Source organism: Mobula hypostoma, chromosome 6, assembly GCF_963921235.1.
Source record: "Mobula hypostoma chromosome 6, sMobHyp1.1, whole genome shotgun sequence".
In the NCBI taxonomy this organism is placed as follows: domain Eukaryota; kingdom Metazoa; phylum Chordata; class Chondrichthyes; order Myliobatiformes; family Myliobatidae; genus Mobula; species Mobula hypostoma.
Window position 1 is genome coordinate 1,166,719 of NC_086102.1, and position 26,317 is coordinate 1,193,035.

The 26,317-nt window shown below is 42.6% G+C and overlaps 1 long non-coding RNA gene across 1 annotated transcript; it reads left to right on the plus strand.

Annotated features, from left to right (window-relative positions):
- Positions 1-2,672: 2,672 nt before the first annotated feature.
- LOC134347441 (uncharacterized) lies at positions 2,673-25,955 on the plus strand. The gene is made up of 3 exons (XR_010018154.1): positions 2,673-2,787; positions 23,000-23,171; positions 25,464-25,955. It is a non-coding gene; the product is annotated as an uncharacterized LOC134347441 (long non-coding RNA).
- The last annotated feature ends 362 nt before the right edge of the window (positions 25,956-26,317 follow it).

Below are 26,317 nucleotides of genomic sequence, written 5' to 3' on the forward strand. Positions count from 1 at the left end.
TGCAAAGTCACTCCACTCTTTCAGAAAGGAGGAAGGCAGAAAAAGGAATTGGGTTAATTGTTAAGGATGAGGTGATGGAGTACTTGGTGACACAGGACAAGATGGGACAAAGTCAACATGGTTTTCTTAAGGGAAAATCCTGCCTGACAAACTTGCTGGAATTCTTTGAGGAAATTAAACGTAGGATAGATAAAGGGGATACTGTGGATGTTGTATATTTTTGACTTTCAGGAGGCTTTTGACAAGGTGCCACACATGAGGTTGCTTACCAAGTTAAGAGCCCATGGTATTACAGGAAAGTTACTGGCACAGTTAGAGCATTGGCTGATTGGTAGGAGTAAAGGGACCCTTTTCTGGTTGGTTGCCAGTGACTAGTGGTGTTCTGCAGGGTTCAGTGTTGGGACCACTTCTTTTTTGCTGTATATAAATGATTTGGATAATGGAAGAGATGGCTTTATTGCCAAGTTTGCAGATGATACGAAGATTGGTGGAGTTAGGCTGCAGAAGGACTTAGGCAGATTAGGAGAATGGGCAAGATGGATGCTTCCCTGGTATCATGGATTCTTGGTTACCTGACTGGCAGACCACAGTACGTGTGCTTGCAATACTGTGTGTCTGACAGAGTGATCAGCAGCACTGGGGCTCCACAGGGGACTGTCTTGTCTCTCTTTCTCTTCACCAATTACACCTCAGACTTCAACTACTGCACAGAGTCTTGTCATCTTCAGAAGTTTTCTGATGACTCTGCCATAGTTGGATGCATCAACAAGGGAGATGAGGTTGAGTACAGGGCTACGGTAGGAAACTTTGTCACATGGTGTGAGCAGAATTATCTGCAGCTTAATGTGAAAAAGACTAAGGAGCTGGTGGTAGACCTGAGGAGAGCTAAGGTACCGGTGACCCCTGTTTCCATCCAGGGGATCAGTGTGGACATGGTGGAGGATTACAGATACCTGGGGATACAAATTGACAATAAACTGGACTGGTCAAGGAACACTGAGGCTGTCTACAAGAAGGGTCAGAGCCGTCTCTATTTCCTGAGGAGACTGAGGTCCTTTAACATCTACCGGACGATGCTGAGGATGTTCTACGAGTCTGTGGTGGCCAGTGCTATCATGTTTGCTGTTGTGTGCTGAGGCAGCAGGCTGAGGGTTGCAGACACCAACAGAATCAACAAACTCATTCATAAGGCCAGTGATGTTGTGGGGATGGAACTGGACTCTCTCACGGTGGTGTCTGAAAAGAGAATGCTGTCTAAGTTGCATGCCATCTTGGACAATGTCTCCCATCCACTACATAATGTACTGGGTGGGCACAGGAGTACATTCAGCCAGAGACTCATTCCACTGAGATGCAGCACTGAGCGTCATAGGAAGTCATTCCTGCCTGTGGCCATCAAACTTTACAACTCCTCCCTTGGAGGGTCAGACACCCTGAGCCAATAGGCTGGTCCTGGACTTATTTCCTGGCATAATTTACATATTACTATTTAACTATTTATGGTTCTATTACTATTTATTATTTATGGAGCAACTGTAACGAAAACCAATTTCCCCCGGGATCAATAAAGTATGACTATGACTATGACTAAGAGAATGATGAAATGCGATGTAGGAAAATACACGGTCATGCACATTGGTAGTAAGAAAATAAGAACATAAGAAATAGGAGCAGGAGTCGGCCATCTGGCCCATCGAGTCTGCTCCGCCATTCAGTAAGATCATGGCTGATCTGGCCATCTCCCCCCTCCTGCCTTTTCCCCGTAATCTTTCATTGCCCTAGTATGCAAAAATCTATCCAACCTTGTCTGAAATATATTCATTGAGATATTCTCCACTGCTTCATTGGGCAGGGAATCCTACAGATTCACCTCTGGGAAAAGCAGTTCCTCCTCATCTCCGTCTTAAATCTACTCTCTCGAATCTTGAGGCAATGTCCCCTAGTTCTAGTCTCACCTACCAGTGGAAACAACTTTCCTGCCTCTATCTTATCTATCCCTTTCATAATTTTATATGCGTCTATGAGATCTCTTCTCATTCTTCTGAATTCCAATGAATACAGTCCCAGGCAACTCAGTCTCTCCTCATAGTCTAACCCCCTCATCTCTGGAATCAACCTGGTGAACCTCCTCTGCACCTCCTCCAAAGCCAGTATATCCTTCCTCAAATAAGGAGACCAGAACTGCACACAGTACTCCAGGTGCGGCCTCACCAGTACCCTGTACAGTTGCAGCATAACCTCCCTGCTCTTGGATTCAATCCCTCTAGCAATGAAGGACAATATTCCATTCGCCTTCTTGATAGCCTGCTGCACCTGCAAACCAACCTTTTGTGATTCATGCACAACCACTCTCAAGTCCTTCTGAAGGGCAGCATGCTGCAATTTTTTACCATTTAAATAATAATCTGCTTTCATTTTTCCTTCCAAAGTGGACGACCTCGTATTTACCAACATTGTACTCCATCTGCCAGACCCTTGCCCATTCACTTACCCTATCTATATCTCTCTGCAGACTTTCCATATCTTCTGCACAATTTGTAGAAATAAATGTGCAGACTATTTTCTAAATGGGGAGAAAATCCAAAAATCTGATATGCAAAAGGACTCAGAGTCCTTGTACAGAACACCCTGAAGGTTAACTTGCAAGCGTGGGAAGCGCCAGAGGTATCGGCAGCTGGCGGAGTGCCACCAAACACAGCAAGCTCTTTTTCTTCAAAACAGTAGCCAGTGCGCAGGCATGGGACGCATCAGCGGCAGTGGAAGGTTGCCGGAGCACCATCAAACACGGTGATTCTTTCTCCTTGTGTGGGGGTTTTTCTTACTTTTTTAACCTATAAAAGAGAGATAAAGTTTAGTTGTCCGAGTGGGGGCTAGAGTCAGAGTGGGAACTTAGAGACTTTGACTGTAGAGGTTTCAACCAGAAGAGGCTGAGGCCAAAGAAACAGATTAGAAGGGGTAGTTTTGTTTTCCCTTTCATTATTGCTGATTTGGTCTCGGTTGCCCATTGTAGAGGGCAGGCAGGATGGCAGATATGGCAGTAAAATGCTCCTCCTGTCAGATATGGGAATTCATGAAATTTGATGGTCTCCCTGATGACTACACTTGTGGGAAGTGCAGCCAACTCCAGCTTCTGAAAGACTGCATTAAGGAGCTGGATGAACTAAGGAGGCAAGAGCAATGATAGATCAGACTTTTCAGCAGGTGGTTACATTCAGATGCAGAATTCGGGGAGTAGATGAGTGAACACCGAGAGAGGTAATGGGAGAGAGAAGTCAGTGACCTTTCCCCTCAGTAACAGGTTTACCCCTGTGGATACTGATGAGGGGGATGACCTGTCTGGGCAAGGCAGCAGCTGGATCAATAGCACTCTGGTCGGCTCTGAGCTTCAGAAGGGTAGGGTGAAGTCAGGTGGAGCAATAGTCATAGGGGAGTTGATAGTTAGGGGGCAAATAGGAGTTTCTGCGGCCTCACCAGTGCCTTATCAAACCTGAACATCACATCCTTGCTCTTAAGTACCCTAAGGTCTTTCAGCTTTTTGAGCACCTTCTCCCTTGTAATAGTAGTTACCCTCCTCTTCTCTCACACCCTTCAATATCTGGCACACTGCCAGTGTCTTCCACTGTGAAGCCTGATGCAAATTACTCAATTATTTCATCTCATCTGTCCCTGGACCCTGTTATTATTCCTCCAGCCTCATTTTCTTGTGGTCCTCTATCTATTCTCATCTCTCTTTTATTTTTTACATACTTGAAAAAGCTTTCACTGCCCATTTCGGTATTGTTTGTGAACTTGCTTTCATATTATACCTTTTCCCTCCTAATGATTCTTTTAGTTGCTCTCTGTGAGGTTTTTAAAAGCTTCCCAATCCTCTGTCTTCACACTAATTTTTGCTTTGTTGTATGCCCTCTGTTTTGCTTTTACATTAACTTTGACTTCCTTTGTGAAGAGGCACCCTGGCGCAAGTTCCTGAACCTGTAATATCTCAGGCTGGAAAAAGGGGCCAACAAGGTAGGCACCCTGGTGGAAGTGGAGTTGAGGTGGCTCATGTGGACACCGCCTTGGTTTTAGAGTTGCAGGGGGATAGGAACCAGGGTGCCCAAACAGTTAGAGGAGAGGATGGGGACAAGATGTTGGTAAGACCTCAGACAAAGTTAGGAATCAAAAATTTGAGCATGGTGCAACTAGTGTCCTGAGCTGCGTATATTTCAATGCAAGAAGTATCAGAAGAAAGGCGGGTAACAGTGCTGAAGATGAGGTAGCTGGTGTACAAACAGGGGTAATGGGTTGAAAGGATAGGGCAAGATTGCAGTCAACAGCATGAGTTAAAATGTAAAAGACCCAAAAATCAAAAAAGGACTTCAACACAGGACTTAAGGAGTTATATTTGAATGTGCTCAGTATATGGCACAAGGTAGATGAACTTGTAGCACAGTTGCAGATTAGCAGGTATGATATTGCAGGCCTCACTGAATTGTGGCTGAAAGAAGAACATAGCTGTGAGCTTAATGTCCAAGAATAAACATTGTTTCAAAAGGACAGGCAGGAAGGTAGAGGGGTTGGTGTTGCTCTGTTGGGAAAAATGAAATCAAATCATTAGGTGGAGGTCTGACACCTGAGCAGGTTCATTTCTCAATACCAGGTCAAGAACAGCCTTTCCTCTGGTTGGCTTATCAACATATTGCATCAGGAAACCTTCCTGAACACACCAAACAAACCCCACCCCATCTAAACCCTTTGCCCTAAGGATATGCCATTCGATATTAGGAAAGTTAAAATCACCCATCACAACACTATTATTATTGTGCCTTTCCAGAATCTGCCTCCCTATCTGTCAGTAAACAATCCCTCCATGACTTCCGCCTTTTCTGTAGCTGTGACATGATCCCTAATTAGCAATACCAGCCCCCCACCTCTTTTGCCTCCCTCCCTGTCCTTTTTCAAACATCTAAACCCTGGCACAGTCAGCAGCCATTCCTGCCCCTGAGACATCCAAGTCTTTGTAATGGCCACAGCATCACAGTTCCACATATTGATCCACGCTCTAAGTTCATCCGCCTTGTTTATGATACTCCTTGCATTGAAATAGACACATCTCAAACGATCAGACTGTGTGTATCTTTGCTCTATAATCTGCATATCCTTCCTCACAAACTCCCTACAAACTGTCACTACTTGTGCGCCAACCTCCCTGTTCTCTGCCTCTTCACTTTGGTTCCTACCCCCCTGCAAATCTAGTTTAAACCCTCCCCTATAACATTAGCAAACCTCACTCCCAGGATATTGGTTCCCTCCAGTTCAGGTGCAACCTGCCCCACTTGTACAGGTCACTCATTCCTCAGAAAAAGTTCCAATGATCCAAGAACGTGAAACCCTGTCCATGCACCATCTCCTCAGCCACTCATTCATCTGTGTTACCTTTCTGTTCTGACCTTCCCCAGCTCGTGCCACTGGGAGCAATCTGGAGTAATCTGTGAGTCTTACTTCAGTGGTGGGCAAATTGTTGGAGAAGATCCCAAGAAGCAGAATTTATGAGCATTTGGAGAGACATAATCTGATTAGGGATAGTCAGCATAGCTTTGTCAAGGGCAGGTCATGCCTTACGAGCCTGATTGAATTCTTTGAGGATATGACAAAATACATTGATGAAGATAGAGCAGTGGATGTAGTGTATGTGGATTTCAGTAAGGCATTTGATAAGGTTCCCCATGCAAGGCTCATTCAGAATGTAAGGAGGCATGGGATCCAAGGGGACATTGCTTTGTGGATCCAGAACTGGCTTGCCCACAGAAGGCAAAGGGTGGTTGTAGACGGGTCATATACTTCATGGAGGATGGTGACCAGTGGTGTGCCGCAGGGATCTGTTCTGGGACCCCTCCTCTTTGATTTTTATAAATGACCTGGATGAGGAAGTAGAAGGGTGGGTTAGTAAGTTTGCTGGTGTCACAAAAGTTGGGCGTGTTGTGGATAGTCTGGAGGGTTGTCAGAGGTTGACAGCATGACATTAATAGAATGCAGAACTGGGCTGAGAAGTGGCAAATGCAGTTCAACCCAGATAAGTGTGAAGTGGTTCATTTCAGAAGGTCAGATTTGAAGACTTCATTAGGAGTTTGAAGAGATTTGATATGTCAACAAATACACTCAAAAACTTCTATAGTTGTACTGTGGAGAGCAATCTGACAGGCTGCATCACTGTCTGGTATGGGGAGAGGGGCTACAGCACAGGACCGAAAGAAGCTACAGAGTGTTGTAAATTTAGTCGGCTCCATCTTGGATACAAAGTACCCAGGACATCTTCAAGGAGCAGTGTCTCAGAAAGGCTGTGTCTGTTAAGGACCTCCAGCAACCAGGGCACGCCCTTTTCTCACTGTTCCCATGAGGGAGGAGGCACAAAAGCCTAAAGGTTGGAACAGCTTCTTCCCCTCTACCATGCAATTCCGTAAGACCATAAGATATAGGAGCAGAAACAGGCCACTTGGTCCATCGAAACTGCTCCACCATTCAATCATGAGCTGATCCAATTCTTCCAGTCATCCCCACTCCTCTGCCTTCTCCCCAAACCCTTTGATGCCCTGGCTAATCAAGAACCTATCTAACTCTGCCTTAAATGCACCCAATGACTTGGCTTCCACAGCCACTCGTGGCAACAAATTCCACAGATTTACCACCCTCTGACTAAAGTAATTTCTCTGCATCTCTGTTCTAAATGAATATCCTTCATTCCTGCAGTTGTGCCCTCTTGTCCTAGACTCCCCTACCATGGGAAATAACTTTGCAATATCTAAACTGTTCAGGCCTTTTAACAGTCAGAATGTTTCTGTGAGATTCCTCCTCATTCTCCTGAACTCCGGGGAATACAGCCCAAGAGGCATCCGTTAGATCATGGATTTGCGCTTTGGAAGGTTTCCAGGGCGCAGGCCTGGGAAAAGTTGTGAGGAAGACCAACAGTTGCCCATGCTGCAAGTCTCCCCTCTCCACGCCACTGATGTTGTCCAAGGGAAGGGCACTAGGGCCGATACAGCTTGACACCAGTGTCATCGCAGAGCAATGTGTGGTTAAGTGCCTTGCTTAAGGATACAACACGCTGCCTCAGCTGAGGCTCGAACTAGCGACCTTCAGATCACTAGACGAATGTCTTAACCACTTGACCACACGCCAACTGAGCTGCCAGACATTCCTCATACGGAAACCCTTTCATTCCTGGAATCATTCTCATGAATCTTTTCTGAACCCTCTCCAATGTCAGTATATCCTTTCCAAAATAAGGAACCAAAACTGCACACAATACTCCAAGTGTGGTCTCACGAGTGCCTTATAGATCCTCAATGTCACATAGAACATCCCTGCTCTCATATTCTGTACTTCTAGAAATGAATGCCAACATTGCATTTGCCTTCTTCACCACCGACTCAACCTGGAGGTTAACCTTTAGGGTATCCTGCACAAGGACTCCCAAGTCCCTTTGCATATCTGCATTTTAAATTCTCTCTCCATCTAAATTATAGTCTGCCCATTTATTTCTTCCACCAAAGTGCATGACCATACACTTTCCAACATTATATTTCATTTGCCACTTCTTTGCCCATTCTCCCAATCTATCCATGTCTCTCTGCAGCCAGAATAGGATCCTTTATTCCCACTCTGTTTTCTGCTGATCAGCCAATGCTCCACCCATGATAGTAACTTTCCTGTAATTCCATGGGCTGTTATCTTGCTAAGCAGGTACATAGAACTTAGAAAAATAGAGGGATATGGGTAACCCTGGGTAAATTCTAAGGTAGGGACATGTTCGGCACAGCTTTGTCAGCCAAAGGGCCTGTATTGTGCCGTAGGTTTCCTACGTTTCTATGTTCTCTATGTTTCTATGTGTGACACCCTGTCAGAGGCCTTCTGAAAATCCAAGTACACCACATCCACTGCATCTCCTTTGGCTACCCTGCTTGTAATTCCCTCAAAAAATTGTAGTGGGTTAGTAAGGCAGGATTTTCCTTCAGGAAACCATGCTGGCTTTGGCCTATCTTGTTATGTGCCTCCAGGTACTCTGTAATCTCATCTCTAAGAATCAATTCCAACAACTTCCCAATCATTGATGTAAGGCTTACAGGTCTATAGTTTCCTTTCTGCTGCCTCCCACCCTTCTTAAATAGTAGAATAACATTTGCAATTTTCCAGTCATCCAGTACAATTCCAGAATCTATCAACTCTTAAAAGATCATTGTTAATGCCTCCACAATCTCTCCAGCTACTTCCTTCAGAACCCAAGGGTGCATTCTATCAAGTCCAGGAGATTTATCCACCCTCAGACCATTAAGCTTCCCGATCATCTTCTCAGTTGTAATTTCCACGGCTCATACTTCACTTCCCTGACACTGTTAAATGTCTGGTATACTGCAGATGTCTTCCACTGTGAAGACTGATGCAAAATATGCACTGTTCCTCTGTCATCTCTGCATCTCTCATTACAATATCTCTAGTGTCATTTTCTATTTGTCTTTTATCTACCCTTGATTCTCTTTTATCCTTTATATATTTAAAAAAGCTTTTAGTATCTTCTTTGATATTAGTCACCAGCTTCCTTTCATAATTCATCTTTTCCTTCCTAGTGACCTCCTTGGTTTCCTTCTGCAAGTTTTTAAAAGCTTCCCAATCCCCTATCTTCCCACTAGCTTTGGCTTCCTCGTACGTCCTCTGTTTTGCTTTTACTTTGGCTCTGACTTCGCTTGTCAGCCACGGTAGTATCCTTCTTCCATTCAAAAATTTATTCTTATTTGGAATATATCTGTCTTGCACTTCCCTCATTTTTCGCAGAAACTCCAGCCATTGCTGCTCTGCTGTCCTTCCTGCTAGTGTCCCTTTCCAGTCAACTTTGGCCAGTTCCCCTCTCATGCCATTGTAATTTCCTTTATTCCACTGAAATACCGACACCCTGGATTTTATTTTTTCCCTCTCACATTTCAAAGTGAACTTGATCATATTGTGATCACTGTTCCCTAAGGGTTCCTTAAAGTTAAGCTCTCTTACCCCCTCTGGATCACCGCACAACACCGAATCCAGCACAGCCGATCCCCTAGTAGGCCCAACAACAAACTGTTCTAAAAAGCCATCCCTTAGATATTCTTCAAATTCTCTCACTTGAGGTCCAGTACTGGCCTGGTTTTCCCAATCCACTTTCATGTTAAAATCCCCAACGATTATCATCAACGATTATCATGACATTGCCCTTCTGACACACCTTTTCTATCTCCTGCTGTAATTTGTACTCCACATTCCGGATGCTGTTTGGAGGCCTGTTTACAACTCTGCACTTGATCTGAGACATCCTGTACCCTGGCACCTGGGAGGCAACACACTATGCGGGTATCTCTATCAGGCTGTCTGTTCTCCTCACTATGGAATTCCCTAATACTACTGCATTCCTCATCTTTCTCTTTCCCTTCTGCACCACGGAACCAGGCTCAGTGTCAGAGACCCGATCACCGTGGTCTCTGTCAGGTCACTCCCCCCACCCCCAACTGCATCCAAAATGAGATAACGATTACTGAGGGGGACGGCCACAGGGGTGCAATATAAACCTGAGCTTTTCCCATCCCGTCCCTGACAGTTACCCACTTATCTAACTCCTGCAGCCTCAGGCGATTGGTGGGCCAGTTATGGACATTAGACCCTTGAACACTACCTCACATTTTTAATCTATATTTCTGTTTTTTGCACAATTTGTAATCTATTCAATATATGTCTACTGTAATTGATTGATAGATTTTTTAAAAATTTGTTTTTCTTCTATACTATGTATTGCATTGAACTGCTGCTGAGTTAACAAATTTCACTGCATATGCTGGTGGTAATAAACCTGATTCTGATTCAGAATATAATATTAATGGCAAGACTCTTGGCAGTGCGGAGGATCAGAGGGATCTTGGGGTCTGTGTCCATAGGACGCTCAAAGCTGCTGCGCAGGTTGACTCTGTGATTAAGATGTATGGTGTGGTGGCCGTCATCAACCATGGGATTGAGTTTAGGAGCCGAGAGGTAATGTTGCAGCTATATAGGACCCTGGTCAGACCCCACTTGGAGTACTATGCTCAATTCTGGTCACCTCACTACAGGAACGATGTGGAAACCATAGAAAGGGTGCAGAGGAGATTCACAAGGATGTTGTCTGTATTGGGGGGGCATGCCTTATGAGAATAGGTTGAGTGAACTCGGCCTTTTCTCCATGGAGTGACGGAGGATGAGAGGTGACCTGATAGAGGTGTATAAGATGATGAAAGGCATTGACTGTATGGATAGTTAGAGGCTTTTTCCCAGGGCTGAAATGGCTAACATGAGGGGGCATCGTTTTAAGGTGCTTGGAAGTGGATACGAGGGGTATGTCAGGGGTAAGTTTTTCCACACAGAATGGTGGGTGCATGCAATGCACTGTGGCTACAGTGGTGGAGGTGATACAATAGGGTCTTTTAAGAGACTTTTAGATAGGCACATGGACTGTTGAAAAATAGAGGGCTATGCATTAGGGTAATTCTAGACAGTTTCTAGAGTAGGTTACATGGTTGGCACAACATTGTGGGCCAGAGGCCTGTGATGTGCTGTAGATTTCTATGAGTCTATCCCACTTTGGAGGTCCTACTCTTCAGCCTCCTTCTGAACTCCCAAAACTTACTGCACAGGATCTCTCCCCCTATCCTGCCTATGTCATTTGTACCAACAGGTACCACAACCTCCAGCTGCTCACCCTCCCCTTCAAGACTGTCCTACAACTGCTCAGAGACGTCCTGGACCCTGGTACCCGGGAGGCAACACCCTAATCTGGAATCTCTTTTGCTGCCAGAGAATCTCCTATGTATTCCCCTAACTATCAAGTTCCCTATGACTACTGCTCCATCTGACTTCACCCCACCCTTCTGAGGCTCAGAGCCGACCGCAGTGCTATTGGTCTGGCTGCTGCTGCCTTGCCCAGATAGGCCATCCCCCTCAGCAGTATCTACCGGGGTAAACCTGTTGCTGAGGGGAAAGGTCACAGGGGGACCCTGAACTGACTTCTCTCTCCCATTACCTCTCTTGGTCACCCACCTACACCCAAAACTTTGCATTCTGGGTGTAACCACCTGCTCAAAAGTCGCACCTATCAATTGTTCTGCCTCCTGGATGATCCTAAGTTCAGCTTCAGCTCCTTAATGCGGTCCTTCATGAGCTGGAGTTGGCTGCACTTCCTGCAGGTGGAGTCATCAGGGAGACTATCAGGCTCCATGAATTCCAAAATCTGAGAGGAGGAGCGTACCGCTGCCATATCTGCCATCCTGCCTGCCCTGTACAATGGGCTACCAACACCAAATCAGCAATAACGAAAGGAAAAAACTAACCCTTTTAACCTATCTCTTTGGCTTCAGTCTCTTCTCGTCGAAGCCTCTAGCATCAGAGCCTGATGCTTCTCCTCTTACCGCTGGCCTCCTCCCAAAAATGGCCGCCCTGCTTGCCTCTTCTGTACTTTTATTTAATATGCAGTGCGCTGCTTCTGCCGCTGATTGGGCCCGAACGCCTGCAAAGCTCTCCTTTTTTCAAGGTTTGCCAACATGTGAGTAACCTCTTCGAAGTGCTTTGATCCAGATGCTGACTGGACCTCCAGAATCATCGGGTCAGAAGGTGTTGAATCATTATGGGTAGAGCTAAGGAACTGCAAGGGTAAAAAGACCCTGATGGGAGTTATAGACAGACCCCCCCCCCCCCAAACAGTAGTAAGGATGTGGTCTACAAGTAACAACAAGAGACTGAAAATGCATGCCAAAAGGGCAATGTTATAGTAGTCATTAGGGATTTCAATATGCAGGTAGATTGGGAAAATCAGGTTGGTTCTGGATTACAGGAGGGTGAATTTCTAGAGTGCCTATGAGATGGCTTTTTAGAGCAGCTCGTGGTTGAGACCGGTAGGAGATCTGGATTGGGTGTAGTGCAATGAATCAGAATTGTTCAGAGACCTTAAGGGGAAAGTGATCATAAGATGATCAGATTCACCTTGAAATTTGAGAAGGAGAAGCTAAAGTCAGGTGTATCAGTATTACAATGGAGTAAAGGGAATTTCTGAGTCATGAGAGAGGATTTGGCCAGAATTGATTGGAAAAGAATACTGGTAGGGATGATGGCAGAGCAGCAACAGCTGGAATTTCTGCAAGCAACTCGGAAGGCACAAAATATATACATCCCAAAGAGGAAGAAGTATTCTGAAGGAAAGATGACACAACCGTGGTTAATAAGAGAAGTCAAAGCCAACATAAGAGTTAAAGAGAGGGCATATAATAGAGCAAAAATTAGTGGGAAGTTAGAGGATTGGGAAGTGTTTAAAAGCCAGCAGAAGGCAACTAAAAAAGTCATTAAGAAGGTAAAGATGGAACACGAAAAGTAAGCTAGCCAATAATATTAAAGAGGTTTCTTCAGATACGTAAAGTGTAAAACTGAGGTGAGAGTTAATATTGGACTGCTGGAAAACGATGCTGGGGAGGTAGTAACGGTGGACAGTGAAATAGCAGACAAACTGAACAAGTATTTCACATCAGTTTTCACTGTGGAAGACATTAGCAGTATGGTGGAAGTTCCAGGTGTCAGGGGTCATGAACTGTGTGAAGTTACCATAACTAGAGAGAAGATTCTTGGGAAACTGAAATGTTTGAAAGTAGGTAAGTCACCTGGACCAGACGGTGTACACCCCAGAGTTCTGAAGGAGGTGGCTGAAGAGATCATGGAGGTATTAGTTATGATCTTTCAAGAATCACTAGATTATGGAATGGTTCTGGAAGACTGAAAATTGTAAATGTCACTCCACTCTTCAAGAAGGAAGAGAGGCAGAAGAAAGGAAACTATAGGCCATTATTAAGGATGAGGTCTCAGGGTACTTGGAGGCACATGATAAAATAGGCTGTAGTCAGCACGGTTTCCTCAATGGAAAATCTTGCCTGACAAATCTGTTGGAATTCTTTGATGAAGTAACAAGCATGATAGACAAAGGAGAATCATTTGATGTTGTGTATTTGGACTTCCAGAAGGCCTTTGATAAGGTGCCCCACATGAGGCTGCTTAACAAGCAAGAGCCCATGAAATTGCAGGGAAGATTCAGGCATGGATAAAGCAGGGTCTGATTGACAGGAGGTAAAGAGTGGGAATAAAGGGAGCTTTTCCTGACTGGCTGCCAGCAAGTAGTGGTGTTCCACCGGGGTCTGTGCAGGGACTCATTCTTTTTAAGTTACTTGTCAATGATTTGGATGACAGAATTGATAGCTTTGTTGCAAAGTTTGCAGATGATATGAAGGTAGTTGGAGAGGCAGGTAGTTTTGAGGAAGTAGAAAGACTACAGCAGGACTTAGACAGATTAGGAAAAGGGGCAAAGGGTGGGAGATGGGATACAGTGTTGGGAAATATATGGTCATGCACTTTGGTAGATGAAATGAAAGGGTTGACTATTTTCTAAATGGAGAGAGAAAATACAAAAAACTGAGATGCAAAGGGACTTGGGAGTCCTTGTGCAGGATTCCTTGAAGTTTAATTTGCAGATTGAGCCCGTGGAAGGCAGATGCAATGTCAGGATTCATTTCAGGTGGACTAGAATATAAAAGCAAGGATGTAATGTTGAAACTTTATAAATCACTGGTGATGCCTCACTTGAAGTATTGTGAGCAGGTCTGGGCCCCTTATCTCAGAAAGAATGTACTGAAACTGGGGAAGGTTCAAAGGAGGTACCAACAGGCTCCGGGACAGCTTCTTCCACCAGACCATCAGACTGATTAACTCACACTGATTTGAGTGTATTTCTATGTTACATTGACTGTTCTATTCATTATAAATTACTATGATTGCACATTTAGACGGAGACATAACGTAAAGATTTTTACTCCTCATATTTGAAGGATGTAAGAAATAAAGTCAATTCAATTCAATTGAAAAATGATTCCAGGATTCAGTAGCTTGTGATATGAAGAGTATTTGATAGTTCTGGGCCTGTTTTCACTAGAATTCTGAAGAATGAGGGGTGACCTCATTGAAACCTATCGAATGGTGAAAGGCCTTGATAGAGTGGATGTGGAGAGGATGTTTCCTATAGTGGGAGAATAGAGGGGTGTCCTTTTGGAACAGACATGAGGAGGAATTTCTTTAGCCCGTGAGTGGTGAATCTGTGGAATTCTTTGTCACAGGCAGCTATGGAGGTCAAGTCTTTATGTATATTTAAGGCAGAGGTTGATAGATTCTTGATTGGTCAGGGCATGAAGGTATATGGGGAGAAGGCAGGAGATTGGTGCTGAGAGGAAAATTGGATCAGTCATGACAAAATGGCAGATCAGCCTCGATGGGTCAAATGGCCTAATTCTGCTCCTACATCTTAGGGCCTTAATAGTTGCTACACTGAACTTCATGATGCACCTTCATCTGCACTAAATTTAATGATGTCCCCTTTTCACAGCCCTAGGAAGAAGTAGTAGAGCTCCCTTTAGAGCCCTCTCCCACCTTTGCCCGACAACCCTTCTTTAGGAATCTCTTAAATTGGCACCTCTCCTTGTGGGTCACTTTAGCCCCCCTCCCCTTCTTTTGGAGGATGGTGTGGATGGACTGAATAACCCCTGGCAGACCCAAACAGATCTCATCCAGTAGTTGTTCACGAACTGCTGCATCTCCTCCACAGAGACAGGGCGTGACTCAGTGCTGACGTTGAGGAAGTCCAACACCTCAGTTTCAAGCATCCTCCTCTTCTCCCTCACCACATCCCACCCTTGTCACCGATGTCCTCTCATTTTTAGTCGTCAGTGTGCGCAAAAATCTTATGTTGTGCAAATTCTTTTCCTGTGACAAAAGTATGTGCACACTGAATGCACACATGGCACAATTTACGTAGGTTTACAAAATATTTGACATAAATCTGCACAGAATAACAACAAAATAACATACATATTTAAGTCACTCAGTTATTTTTTCTTTCTCCTGTCTTTGGCATTTACCCATTCTTTGTAAACTCTGTCTAGACTAATAGAACTGCCATCCAATTGATATCTTTTGATTCTCATTAACATATCCAAATGACATTCACTTAAGTGGTTTCTCAGCTTGTTTTTGAGTTGATTCATTAGGCTAAAACCTCGCTCACAGTCTGCACTGGAAGCAAGAAAGGTTCCCCCAATGTCCATCAACTGTGCAAGGTCACAAAACTGTTCATTTTGAAGTACAAATGCCACCAATTGAGCAAAGTTTGAAATTTAGGACAGAGTTGAGGAGGAAGTGCTTCTCCCAGAGATTAGTGAATCTGTGGAATTCTCTACCCAATGAAGCAGTGGAGGCTACCTCAGTAACTATATTTAAGAGAAAGTTGGATAGATTTTTGGGTTACCATATGAGGAATGTCTGGCAGCTCTTGGGCTGTATTGCTTGGAGTTCAGGAGAAGGAGGGGGGATCTCATAGAAACATTTTGAATGTTAAAAGACCTGAACAGATTAGATATGGCAAAGTTATTTCCCATGGTAAGGGAGTCTAGGACAAGAGGACATGACTTCAGGATTGAAGGACATCCATTTAGAACAGAGATGCAGAGAAATTACTTTAGTCAGAGGGTGGTAAATCTGTGGAATTTGTTGCCATGAGCAACTGTGGAGGCCAAGTCATTGGGTGCATTTAAGCAGAGATAGATAGGTTCTTGATTAGCCAGGGCATCAAAGAGTATGAGGAGAAGACAGGGGAGTGGGGATGACTGGAAGAATTGGATGAGTCCATTATTGAATGGTGGCACAGACTCAATGGGCCAAATGGCCTACTTCTGTTCCTATATCTTATGGTCTTATTTTTGCATGGTAGGGGAATTAAAGGTTATGGGAAAAAGGCAGGTAGGTGGAGGTGAGTCCATGGTCAGATCAGCCATGATCTTATTGAATGGTGGAGCAGGCTCGATGGGCCGGATGGCCGACTCTTGCTCCCATTTCTTATGTAAAATGGTTTTCCTGTTCAAAATCGCAGACACAAGATCGCAGTCAAGCATTCACCAAGTCTTAGTCATAGCTTTTAAAACCATTTTTCTAATGTAAAATGGTTTTCCTGTTCAAAATCGCAGACACAGTCAAGCATTCACCAAGTCTTAGTCATAGCTTTTAAAGCACTTCCTACCGACTGGAGTAGGGACAGTGACGGGTGATCCTCTTTGCGAGCTGTAACTGCAGAACCTGCAGCCTCTGCATACGAGTGCAGTGCCAACATCTCAGAGTTGCAGTCTGCCATGATAGTCCACTACACAGTCCGAAATTCAACACCATCGTTGGCATCTTACAGTTCTACACCCAGTGGAACACCAGCAATAGTCTCGAAAAAGAAAAAGCTCAGAGAGGAGAGGGGAAAGGGAGTAGATAGGCAGGAAATCCGTACAGTGAAAAAAACCCATGAAACTGCAAAAATGAAAGCATCTCCCAGGCCAGTGCACCTTTCCTCCAGCTGCTCGAAAGTCCAAAATCTTCTTCACCTAGTCACCCTGGGCAAGGCACTCCAAACGGGAGGGGCCTTCCACTGATACAAAACGGAATAAATCTGTCCCCTCTCCTGACAAAGTTTAGATTTGAACTTCAGCAATCCGCCAGCTGGAGCCACTGCTCAGTGCTCGAAAGACATGGACCAAAAATTTCAAAAACAGAATCCTTCCAGGAAAGAAACTGTTCTAGTGTGTTACCAGGATGATACTCCACAGTCCCAATGCCTTCTGGTGGTCTCCAAAACTGTTATTTTAAAATTTTGCCGCAAAATTGTCAACTTTAGGGGAGAGAGTTCTGACAGTGTGAACCTCTCTAAGTACTCCACTCCAAGTGTGACTCTCCTGTCTGTCTGTCTGTATCTTGTTTTACGGCAGTTGGCATCCAGCTTAATGGTGCATTACCTCCACCCTCTGCTCCAGAATGTGCACTAGATATACATTCTAAATCCCTTCACCCAATCTCACACACACACACAAACCTACACTTCACCCTCCCATCTTTGACCATCCTAGTATCCTATTCCTGTTTATTCGTCATATTCTATAAAAAACCCCTGTACCCCTTAAAAACGCTAAAAATACCCGGACTTGTGCTCTCTCACCCATGCCCAGCAACCCTTTTAGTGTGAATTCCTGCATCCCCAACTCCCTTAATTTATTTCTCATCATCTCTCTCTGTATCCCATACTTCCTGCAACTCAGAACTACATGTTCTACTGACTCCTCTTCCTGACATTCCTCACACAATCCTGTCTGGTGTTTCCCTATCATTTTCAATGTTTTGTTTAATGCACAGTGCCCCAGCCTTAACCTAGTCCACACAACTTCCTCTCTTCTGTTTCCATTACCTACCCTAGTAACTGCGACACTCTTTTGTATTTGATATAAATGCCTCCCTTTCCCCTCCCTGTCCCATCTTTCTTGCCACATTCGGTTGACTTTTTCCCAGATTACACACTTAACCTGTGCTTTACTGATACTAATGTGCATTTCCACATTTTCTTTCTTTAACGCCCTCTTTGCCAACTCATCCACCCTCTCATTCCCCTTCACCCCTACATGTGCTGGAACCCATAGAAATTTTACCTGACCTCCCTGATTTGCAATTCTTGTAACTAACTGAAGGACTTCATAAAGTACATCTTGCCGACTGTTTGTGTGAAAAGACCTTAAACTTGCTAGAACTGAGGATGAATCTGAACATATCAATGCTTTAGATGGTCTGGCTTTCTGCACCCATTGCAATGCAACCAACACTGCCAGCATCTCCACTGTAAACACCCCTAACTTATTAGATGTTCTTCTGCTGATTCCAATTTCTTTTGCTGGTATTACCACCCCAAACCTTGTCACTCCTGTTTCAGGTTCCTTCGCACCATCCGTATAAATGTGAGTATAATCACTATACTTTTCCATCACATGACAGTTAAATGCATTTACCAAATCTGTTTTATATCTTTCTTTCCTTTTTACCTCTAACAAATGCCAGTCTATGTCAGGCCATACAAGCTTCCATGGAGCTACAACCGGATAAACTCCTGAAGGACTTATCCTCAGATCAAATACTCCACATTCTTTCGCGATATCATTCCCTACCCGACTAAAGGTATCCCTCTGAAACCGCCCATTTTCCCAGCACTCCTGCAACACTCCTTTAGTAGGGTGAGAATCATTGTGCCCCTGCAAGTTAGCCTAGTAGTTTGCTATCAGTTGCATCCTTCTTAGTTCCAAAGGCATTATTCCCATTTCTACCTGTAGTGCTGACACTGGTGACGTTTTAAAAGCCCCACTGCACACTCTCAAGGCCTGAGCCTGAATCACATCCAGTTTCCTTATAAGAGACCTAGCTGCTGATCCATATACTATATTTCCATAATCCAATACAGATCTTACTAAAGCCACATACATTCTCTTCAAAGCTGAACAACTTGCTCCCCAATCCCTACCAGTCAAACATCTCATCACATTTATTACTTTTTTACATTTCTCCTCAACTTTCCTGATATGGTCTGCCTATGTTAATCGTGAATCAAATATAACTCCCAGAAATTTAAATGATGCAACCCTTTCTAATTCAACCCCATACATCCTTAACTTCTTCCCTACCTCAACCCTTTTCCTGGTAAAAAATACAGTTTGAGTTTTATCTACTGAAAATCTACATCCCCAATCATAACCCCACTCCACCACTTCATCAATTGCTTCTTGTAGTTTCCTGATTATATAGTCCATGTTCCTGCCTCTTTTCCACAAGGCCCCATCATCCGCAAACAGTGACCTACCTATATCCACTGGTACCTTTGTGAAGACATCATTGATCATAATGATGAAAAGTAACGGGCTAATCACACTACCTTGAGGTGTGCCATTTTCCACTATGTACTGTTTTGATAATTCTGATCCAATCTGAACTTGAATTTTTCTACCAAACAAAAAATCTTTAATCCAATTAAAAACTCTCCCACCAACCCCCATCTTGTGCAGTTTAATTAATAATCCTTCCTTCCACATCATATCATAGGCTTTTTCAATGTCAAAGAACACTGCCACTACTGACTCTCTATTTGCCTGGGCCTTCCTTATTTCAGTCTCTAACATAATCACTGAGTCCATGGAATTCCTTCCCTTTCTAAAACCACTCTGATAACTTGCCAGCATTCCCCTTTTCTCAAGCTCATATGATAACCTTTCTGTTATCATCCTTTCCATTATCTTACATATACTTGATGTTAATGCAATTGGTCTGTAGCTAGTGGGTTTTGACAGATCCTTGCCAGGCTTCCTTATTGGAATTACTACTGCTTCTTTCCATGCACTTGGTAATCTTCCTTCCTCCCACACTCTGTTATAAAAATGCAGCAACTTCAAGAGCGCTCCTTCTCCTAGATTTTTTAGCATCACAGAGCATATCAGATCTTTCCCTGGGGAGGTTGGTCTCGATCTCTTTATTGCTCTCACCATTTCTGCTAATGTAAATGGATCATCAATTATATCATCTGTTCCTTCCCTCCTGCTTAACACACCTGGGTGTTGGCTCATTATTCTTTCCCTTCTTCTTCTCCCTTCTTCAGACAAATTTTCTGAACTGTGTATCAGTGCAAATGACTTGGCCATGACCTCAGCCTTATCCCTACTGGAGACTGCAGTTTCCTCCTCAGATATCATTACTGGATATTCCCATTCCCTTCTATCTCCTCCCATCCTCTTAATCATTCCCCATATCTCTCCCACAGGTATTGTTCTTCCTACCTTGTCGCAAAAACTCCTCCAACTTGCCCTTTTAGCTTGACGTATAGTTCTTCTCACCACTGCCTGTGCTTTCTTATATTGAACCAAATGCTGCATATTATGGGTTCTTTTAACTAGCCTGAATGCTCTATTTCTGTTTTTTTACAGCCTGACAACATTCCTCTGTCCACCATGGTACCAGTTTTCTATTCATCCTATTTTTACTCCTAGGTATAGATCCTTCTGCTGCCATGATAATTGCTGAAGTCACCTGACTGTTTAATTCATCTACGTTTCCAGAAATATCAATCTTTGTCAACCCTTCTTCACTCAACTTCTGGAACTTACCCCAATCAGCTTTTTCAAACACCCACTTTGGGGTTCCGCCACCCGGTCTTACTTCAACTCTTTCACCCACTGAACACAAAACTGGGTAGTGATCACTGCCTACTGTTGAAGCAGTCCAAACTCCCCAGTTACTAATGCCAGCCAAGGTATTAGACACTAACGTAATATCTAACACTGACTCAGTTCCTGTTGTTATATCTATCCTTGTGCCGCTACCATCATTCATACACACTAAATCCCTTTCTTCCATCAAATCTTCAATTACCTTTCCATTTGGATCTGTAATCTGATCCCCCCATATTGTGCTATGAGCATTGAAATTTGCACACCACACTACTTTATGTCTGTTTTGTCCTTGTATCTTTAATAGGCTGTCCAAATCCAACCTTTTACATGGATTGTAGTAGTTAATTATAACCACTCCCTCCCCTCTCTCCCACACTTCCACTACTATGTATTCCTGATCATCTCCTTTTTCCAGTACCCTATATGGTACACCTTGCTTGATTAACATAGCACAACCCCCTCCTCCCCCTAGATTTCTATCTTTCCTTATCATTGTATACCCATATACCACAAAGTCTAAAGTTGGTTTCAACCAAGTTTCCCGAATACACACTACATCCGGTTTTACAACCATTTCTTTATTAAAGTGCTTGAATTCCTGGCTATTGGCCAGTAAGCTCCTTGCATTCCATTGTAAAAGAATCACCATAATTAGTATTAACCAACACATGACACTTCCTGGCTTGACTGATTACTGAGGTTCTCCCTCATTTCCTCCCATGTCAGTCCTACTAACCCTAAATGGTTTACTGCTGCTTTTACCACCAGCTGAATTTTGTCACTTTTTGACTTTACCTCAGCCGTACTATTAATCACTCCTGCAATGAATGTTACTAGAGCCTTTTTGTCTACATAAATCCTGTCATTTGTTCTTTGTTGCATCTCTCGTATCGCTATTGCTCCCTGTTCATTAGGAGCATTATTCTGTTCTCTTGACATTCTTACAGCTTCTGCATAAGTGATCTTTCTTTTCACTCTCATTTCTTGAATTTTAGTCTCCCGTCTCACAACCTCACACCCACTATATGCAACATTATGAGCTCCTCCACAATTGCAGCATTTTGGTTGAACTCCTGTTCCGCACTTTCCATATTCATGATCACCCCCACATCTAGCACATCTCCTCTGCCTTTTACAGTTTTTAGCCACGTGTCCAAACCTTTGACAATTATAGCACCTCAGTGGCTTTGGCACATACACCCTTACTGGGTAACTCATGAAACCCAGGAACACCTTCCTTGGCACTCTTTCTTCTTCAAATTCAATCAATACAGATTCACTTTCCTTTTTCACTCCCTCCTTTGTTGTTTTCAGTCTTTGAACATTCATTACTTTCCCTCCTTTGATATTCCTCTTTATCTCCTCCATATTTATACTCATTGGTATCCCCATGATCACTCCTTTACAACCACTGTTTTGTGCTCCCACCCTCCCAGTGTATTCCACCTTGCATTTTCCTATATCTTTTAGCTTGAGTGCTTTCTCAAGTTGTTCCTCATTCACACATATTACCAATAAGTTGCCATCATTAAGGACTTTTGCAAATACTATTTCCCCTATCTTATTTGTCAGAGTTGTTGTTAGCACAAACGGGTTAATTTTCTTCATATGTCCCTGAGCCTTCTCATTAAACCTAATTATGACAACACCTCCTCTCTGAGCTTGTTCATCTTCCTCACTTTCAGAGCTTTCTCCACTATCATTTCTTATTCTTTTATTCCCTTTGTCTTGGTTTTTATTCATCCAACCCCTCACTACCTCCTCATTCCCTTTATTTCTCCCTTCACAATAATCCACCTCTCCCCAGCTGCCTACCTCTGGTCCCAAGTCTCTATCCCTCTCCTTCTCCACTTTCTTTCCCTCAACCCCGCCTCTTATCTTGTCCGCCATTACCGGACCCACACGACCCCCTCCCAGCAATTTCCGTTCCTTCCCCACTCTCTTTTCCTCAACAGGTTCCAAAACACACTCACGCATCAAGCAAAACACAGCCAGCTTCCAGTCAAGCCAACTCCGTCTAACCGGCCAGTGTGACTCTCCTATCTGTCTGTATCTTGTTTTTATGGCGGTTGGCATCCAGCTTAATGGTGCATTACCACCACCCTCTGCTCCAGAATGTGCACTAGACATACATTCTAAATCCCTTCACACACACACACACACCTACACTTCACCCTCCCATCTTTGACCATCCTAGTATCCTATTCCTGTTTATTCGTCATATTCTATAAAAAACCCCTGTACCCCTTAAAAACGCTAAAAATACCCGGACTTGTGCTCTCTCACCCATGCCCAGCAACCCTTTTAATGTGAATTCCTGCATCCCCAACTCCCTTAATTTATTTCTCATCATCTCTCTCTGTATCCCATACTTCCTGCAACTCAGAACTACAGGTTCTACTGACTCCTCTTCCACACATTCCTCACACTCTCCCTCAGACCAACTCCTTATACTGCAAACATCATTAAAAAAGCTAACAAAGACAGCAATTAATTAGCCAATCAGTTAAAACAACTGGACCTTAAATATGCTTTGGTACATGATCCTGAAACATATTGGAGATGTATTGAAACTAAAACTAAATATGATCTTTTAACGTATCCAATTGAAAGCCAACTTTTAAAAGATAGAGGTCAATTTTATATTCACTGAGATAAAACCGGTAAGCTACTGGCTAATGAATTGAAGCCATTTATAGCCAAGTGGCAAATTAAAGAAATACGTAAAATTAATGGGGATATGACAACTGACCACCTTGAAATTAATGACACTTTTAGGGAATTTTATTCTAAATTGTATAGTTCTGACTCTGTTAATGATAATACTGCAATGAATAATTGTTTAAATCATTTAAATATTACTGATCTTTCGTTAGATGATCGTAGGCAATTGGATCAACCCATTCCCAGGAGGAAATTGCTCAGGCTATTCGAGCATTGCATTCTGGGAAATCCCCAGGACCCGAAGGATCCTCCGGAGAGTGTTATAAGGCGTTTTCCTCCTTGATTATACCACAGTTATGTTCTACCCTTACAGATTCCTTTAAGGTAGGAAGACTACCGCAGTCTTTTTACAAAGCTTCCATTTTGCTCATCCTCAAAAGGAATAAGAATCCTACTGAACGTTCTTCGTACAGACCTATCTCTTTACTCAATTTTGATACTAAAATTTTATCTAAAGTGTTGGCTCGCAGACTTGAAAATATTATATCTTCTATAGTTTCAGATTATCAGACAGGATTTATTAAAAATCGCTATTCCCATTTTAATATATGCTGTTTGTTAAATGTTATGTACTCTCCATCTAAGGAAATATCGGAATGTGTGATATCTTTGGATGCGGAGAAGGCTTTCGACAGAGTTGAATGGAACTTTCTATTTACATCCTTAGAAAAATTTAATTTTGGACCTAATTTTATTCATTGGATTAAATTACTTTATTTATCTCCCTCCGCTCGGGTTCTTACTAATTTTCAGAATTCTAAACCCTTTAAACTTCAACGTGGAACTAGACAAGGTTGCCCTTTGAGCCCTCTGCTTTTTGATTTGCTATTAGAACCCTTAGCAATTGCTTTTCGAGAGTCTAAAGAGATCACTGGTATTTTAAGGAGAGGTACTATTCAAAAAGTGTCGCTCTATGCTGATGACTTATTGATTTTTATATCTAATGTTCCAACCTCCTTCTTCTCCGTGGATTGTCACCTTGTCGCGGTGGAGAAGCTTGTGTGGTCCTGAGATCCCGAGAGCAATGCGTCTGGAGCTATGCTCCTGGTAGGGTCACCCATGGCGGTAAGGTCGAGGGTGAGGTCCCTGACAAAGAACAATCCAACCAGGACCTCAACGGTGGAACAGGCGGATGAAGTTACTTTGAACTCAATGGCTGTGAAGGCGGATGAAGGCTGCAACAAATCCATCAGCTCCAATCGTCGTGGTTTCCATGCCATTGGAATCAGTTGGTTGATTTGTGAAGTATCGTGTGCTTCTTGGAATGCAACATCAAGTACGCGTTAAACAAATACATCCACAGGCATCTTCGCTCTGTGGGCCACTTCTTCAGAATGAAGACCATCATCCTTGACCTCGAGGGATTGCCACGACATCGATGACTACCTCCTTACCATTTGTGTTCCGTTTACTGACTAATTTTAGTCAGTTCTCAGGATATAAATTAAATATGCAGAAAAAGTGAACTGTTTCCTTTGAACAATTTAGTACCAACTGATATTAACCTTTTTAAAATTCTAAGAAAACAATTTACGTATTTAGGAGTAACAATTACTAAGAATTATAAAGATTTATTTAAGAAAATTTTTTAAAGTTTATTGAATTATGTTAAAAAAACACTTTCTAATTGGTTGCCTCTCTCTTTATCATTGATTGGCCGAATCAATTCTATTAAAATGAATATTTTACCGAAATTTATATACCTTTTCCAAGCTGTGCCTGTTTTTATTCCCAAATCTTTTTTTGACTCTTTGGATTCAATTCTTTCTTCCTATCTATGGAAGAATAAAAAACCTCATTATAAATAAAGCTCACCTTCAAAAAACCAAACAGAACGGAGGATTTGCCTTACCCAATTTTAGGTTATATTACTGGACAGTTAATATACAAAATATTACGTTCTGGATATATTACATTAACCATGAGAATTGCCCAATATGGGTTTCTTTGGAAGTCAAATCTGTTGTAAAATTTCCATTATTTCTTTACTTGGATCCTCGCATCCTTTATCTCTAAGTAAACTAATTGACAATGCGGTGGTTAAACATACATTGAGGATTTGGTTACAGTTTAGAAAACATTTTGGTTTATTGAGATTCTCCCTCTCAAGTCCCATATTTTCTAATTGTTTTTTCAAACCATGTATAATTGACTCATCTTTTAAAGAATGGGACAGATTGGGTATTAAACGATTTCAAGATTAGTTTGATGGAGGGAATCTCTCTTCTTTTGTGCAACTTTCAACAAAATTTAACCTTTCCAACACTCACTTTTTTCGATACTTACAGATTAGAGATTTTTTAAGATCTCAATTACTTACAATTCCTACAAGTCCAGATAAGAACATAATAGATACAATTTTTAATCTGAATCCCTTTGATAACGGTTCAATATCTTACATTTATGGTCTACTGTTGGGACTGAAAAAGGTCTCTTTAGATAAAATTAAAGGAGACTGGGAAAAGGATTGACAGATTTTTATATCTGAAGAGAGCTGGAAGATTATTTTAAAATTGATTAATTCTTCATCATAATGTGCTCGTCATTTTTTATTACAATTCAAAGTGGTACATAGAGTTCATATATCTAAAGATAAGCTTTCCCGTTTCTACGCAGATATTTCCCCTTACTGTGATAGATGTACTAACGGAGTGGCCACAGTAATTCATATGTTTTGGACATGTCAGCCTTGAAAAATTCTGGAGAGATGTATTTCAAACTTTTTCTGGACTTTTCAATGTCAGCTTCAAGCCCAATCGTTTGACTGCCTTGTTTGGTAATGTTGAGGATAGTACTACAAAGCTGAAGCCATCTAATTTGCGGGTATTGGCCTTTATGTCTCTTATGGCCAGGAGGGTGACCTTGCTCAAGTGGAAGGAGGCTGCTCCGCCCACTCATGTTCAATGGCTATCTGACGTTATGTTGTGCCTTGATCTAGAGAAGATTCGTTGTTCGATTTCTGATTCTAAACATGATTTTCTAATGTTATGGGGATCCTTTCTGAATTATTTTCACAATCTTTGAACTGTTATTAAAGTATGGATCTGAGCCATTATTATTATTATAATATCAAATGGTAAGGTGTTTCTCTTTTTCCTTTTTTTTTACCAACCAGCTCATTTTGGTAATGGAGGGGGGAGATTTTTAAATAAAATACAATTATTTTATTCTATTTCATTTCATAATTCAATCTTTTTTTTAATACATGATTGTTTTGGAATATAGGATACTGTGATCATATTACTGTGATTTAAATGTAATGTAATTCGTATTATTTACTTGTATCCTTATGAATCTTGTATTTGTATTCATGTAATCTACATAATATCAATAAAAATATTGAAAAGAACCAACTCCCAGTGACCTTCTCTCAGTATAGTCCGTCTCTGAGTACCACCCTCCATAATGTGACCCTCTCTCAGTACCACCCCTCCCACAGTGTGACCCTCCCTCAGTACCACCACCCTCCA